We start from the raw sequence: 4,281 nt of genomic DNA on the forward strand, positions 1-4,281 counted from the left end.
CAACTTTAACCAGTCAGTTACATGATTAATAACTAAAAAGTCTTTCTATGGCTAGAAGTGATGTACTGAGAAGAGTTGATTTGTCAGCATTTATTCCTGGTCCCTTCCAGACTTCCAAAACGTGAAACAAATAAAAGACATAACATAATGTAAGATATATACTGTTCAGTACATTTTGTTTCCAAGATGATCAATTGTGAAATAAACAGCCTACAATAGTAGTAGCAGTGCACTTGATCGTATAGTATAAGTTACAATATACAAAACATGAAATAAACCCCACAGTAACAAGAGACAGACAAATCTTGGTTTTACATTTCCTAAGGCAAACATACCTGGAAGACAACAGACAGGGCAATCAACGACGACATGCAGGCGAAAAGAATTTCGGCATCCTACAAAATGCACCCGTTAGCACCCAGTCAAAGGCTACTCAGATAACAATGGTTTTTCTTCAAATGAATTTACGACGCTAATTTGCATATTCAATCTAATAAAAATAACGGAGGTGTCATTGCAACATTCTTACATCATATAAAAGGATAATATCTTAAAATAAAAAATAATAACCGTTTAAAGCATTTCAACTTCGCAGGATTTACAAAGCCAGCTTACCCCTTTCCAGACTTCCAAAACGTGAAAGTCTACAGGTGTGTAACACCAATTAATGCCCCATCGGAAACAATAGCAAAACCATTAACAGAACCATTAAAAGATTAACACATATTACAAAAGAGATATGGGGAAGTTCACTAAAGAGACAAAACTTTATTTACACTAAATTATGCCTTTGCTACACATGTACATGACAATTATGCCTGATATCAAGATATCTGAATAAATGCTCAATCGGCTTGCCATAGTGTATTGTGTGTGTCTATATGTTTGTTTGATTTTGTGTGTGTTTGATTGTGTGCGTGTGTGTGTGTGTTTATCTGAATCCTGTATTAGTTCTACTCATCCCTCAAGCCACAACAGCCCAAGAGAGTGACCCTTGTTACAACTACACTGTGCTGAACGACACCTGGAGGGCCACCACCAACCAGAACCGATCAGATCCCAAGTGTGACCGTTCCTTTAAGGGTGTTACAGTCCAGTGGCAGGGCTGGTACCTGTTTGTCCACCAGGAAGTGAGCGTTCGGATTCCCAACACGTGTGTGCCTATGTATCGCTGTGGTACGCATATAACCCTCTGGCTGAACGGCTCTCACCCTCGCCCAGAGGATGGCATTGTGACCAGGGAGGTGTGTGTGCAAGCTGGATGAATCAATGCTGCTATATCAAACCACCCTCCATACAGGTTAAAGCGTGTCCTGGAAACTACACTGTTTACAAACTTGTGGATCCTGATACTATTATATTCAGTTGTTATATTGCATACTGTGCAGGTAAATATGTTTAATTGTATAGGTATTCTTTAATGGGCATTTTCTAATGCAATATGTTGTGCTTGGAGGTCAGATTCATCATTTTGTATCTACAAACTTCTCCATAGATTTCAGCGATAAAGGAGCCCTTCCAACTAAAAGTCCCGATCCAAGTAGGTTTGTGTGTGTGTGTGTGGATGTGTGTGTGCATGTGTTTGGATTTTTGTTTGTGTGAACATTTCAATCTGAAAATCACAGCCACCTCCACTTCTACCATCTTCCCAGGTCATGTTGTTGGTTTACTTCTGAAGGTCTCTGCTGTTAAGACTTTGAATGAAACTGAGATTGAGGAGCAGATACTGAAGCCAGTGAGTATAGCAGTACAGTACTCCCCTCTAGAGGCCATGCTGGACACTGCACTCAATAATACAACTGTTCAATCTAACCTTTGTGTAGGAGATTGTTTGTCAGTGGCCTCTTCTCAGTAATAAGCTGGAAATGTGCAGTGCCATTGTGAAGGGTGGTGGTGCTCTAGTGGTCGATGATCTGCTCCTCTGTGGGACTCCACAGGGTTTGGAGTCTGAGCCCAGGAACCACCACCACAGAGTCCCTCCAGGGGCAATAGCTTTTCAGAACCGCATACAACCTGCCATAATCCCATTTTCATTTAAGTTTTCGTGTGCTTTGTTTTCTCTATTATTAACCTGCTTTAACCTTTTTACTATGCAAAGCAGGTAACACTTTATTTTACAGGGTCCTTGTTCCAGTGTATCTACATAATGAAATACAGTGTAACAACCTAACAATATGTAATATCACATATTTATGTTGTCCAAACATAATGTATTTTTGTGTACCTACAGATCATTAGTACATGTGTAATAATACTCCGGAGTTATGCTTTAATATTAGGGTGTCAAGAGTCCCAAACTGGCCCCAGCCTTGGCGCAACTGGCTGGGGCACCTGCACCGTACGCCGGCGACCCAGGTTCGATTCCCGCCCCGTGGTCCTTTCCGGATCCCACCCCGATTCTCTCTCCCACTCACTTCCTATCATTCTCACTGTCGTGTCTAATTAAAGGCATAAAAAGGCCAAAAAATATACTTTAAATAAAATAATAATAAATAAATAAAGAGTCCCAAACTTCACCCCAAAGCCACTTTCTTTCCTTCTCCAAAGATAAAAGACACTTTGGCAAAGCATTAAGCACTTCGTATTACATATGTATCTAATGATCTGTAGGTACACAAAAATACACTATGTATGGACAACATAAGTGATATTACATATTGTTATATAGGTTGTTACACTGTACATTATGTAGATACACTGGAACAAGGACCCTGTAACATAAAGTGTTTTTATTTCAGTGTAATGACTACTGATGCAAAATAGAACTATCTCTTTGGGCAGCCCTGTGGTGCAACTGTCTGTGCCACATTGGGTCCAAGTGCCCACAATGACCCGGGTTCGAGTCCGATTCGGGTCATTTCCTATCCCACCCCATCTCTCCCTCCCACTCGCTTCTGTCAGTGTCTTCACTGTCCTATGACTAAGGCAAAAAGCCCCAAAATATATTTTAAAAACAGTCTCTTTGGAGATACCTTAAGAGATGAAATAACTTAACAAATGAAATAACTTATTGAAAAACCTTTAATCACTTATCATTTTGGTGTGTTGTTCATTCTCAGTTTGGAGAAACCCTCAGAGCACGAGGACTAGATGTTACTGGGATCCGGTTAAGAAGAGTTCATCAGACTGGACCGTAAGGGAACAGAGGAGGAACGTGAAGCACAATGCAGGACACTCGCCCACTGCAGAGATGACATGGATGTGTAAACATGAGACGGCATTATTACTCTGTGTGTGATGTCCTAAACATGAGACAGCATTATTGCTCTGTGTGTGATGGCCTAAACACGAGACTGCATTATTACTGTGTGTGTGATGGCTAACAATCTGTTAGTGTTTTCCTAAACATGAGACGGCATTATTACTGTGTGTGTGATGGCTAACAATCTGTTAGTGTTTTCCTAAACATGAGACGGCATTACTACTCTGTGTGTAATGGCTAAAAATCTGTTAGTGTTTTCCTAAACATGAGACTGCATTATTACTCTGTGTGTGATGGCTAAAAATCTGTTAGTGTTTTCCTAAACATGAGACTGCATTATTACTCTGTGAGTAATGGCTAAAAATCTGTTAGTGTTTTCCTAAACATGAGACGGCATTATTACTCTGTGTGTGATTTCTAATCTGTTTTCCTGAACATGAGACAGCATTACGACTCTATTCTATTTGTTATAGCAAAATAAAGCTGTTTTCCTATTTATCCCAATCCGTGAATTAGTGAAACACACTCAGCACACAGTGAACACACAGTGAGGTGAAGCACACACTAATCCTCGACGAGTGAGCTGCCTGCTACAACAGCGCACTCGGGGAGCAGTGAGGGGGTTAGGTGCCTTGTTCAAGGGCACTTCAGCCGCTTCCTACTGGTCAGGGGTTCGAACCGCAACCCTCCCGGTAGGCCACGGCTGCCCCAAGCATGCCCCAAAGTATGCCATTGCCTTTAGGGATCCTGCAAGAAAGCACAGGACGCTTGGATAGATCTTCTTTTCATCATGTTCCACAGCACAACAACACATTTAAACACATATAACATTTAGCACTGTGACATGTATCTAATCCGCACAGCATATAGAAACGTGCAACACATATATCCTATCCACCTATGTGACATATATCTCATCCACACAGCATATAGAAACATGTAACAAATATATGTCCCATCCACCTATGTGACATATATCTCATCCACCCAGCAGAGAAAGCACAGGACACTTGGGAATCCTGCAGAGAAAGCACAGGACACTTGGGAGTCCAGAAGAGAACAGTATTGAGGGAGAAGTG

General features: G+C 41.1%; 1 long non-coding RNA gene across 1 annotated transcript; it reads left to right on the forward strand.

Moving 5' to 3' along the window:
* The first annotated feature begins 957 nt into the window (after positions 1 to 957).
* On the forward strand, positions 958 to 3,700 carry LOC125290054. Its single transcript, XR_007192744.1, has 4 exons — positions 958 to 1,388; positions 1,496 to 1,540; positions 1,653 to 1,735; positions 3,060 to 3,700. It is a non-coding gene; the product is annotated as an uncharacterized LOC125290054 (long non-coding RNA).
* The last annotated feature ends 581 nt before the right edge of the window (positions 3,701 to 4,281 follow it).

This window comes from Alosa alosa, unplaced genomic scaffold (genome assembly GCF_017589495.1).
Source record: "Alosa alosa isolate M-15738 ecotype Scorff River unplaced genomic scaffold, AALO_Geno_1.1 AALO_1.0_unplaced_1008, whole genome shotgun sequence".
Lineage (NCBI taxonomy): Eukaryota > Metazoa > Chordata > Actinopteri > Clupeiformes > Clupeidae > Alosa > Alosa alosa.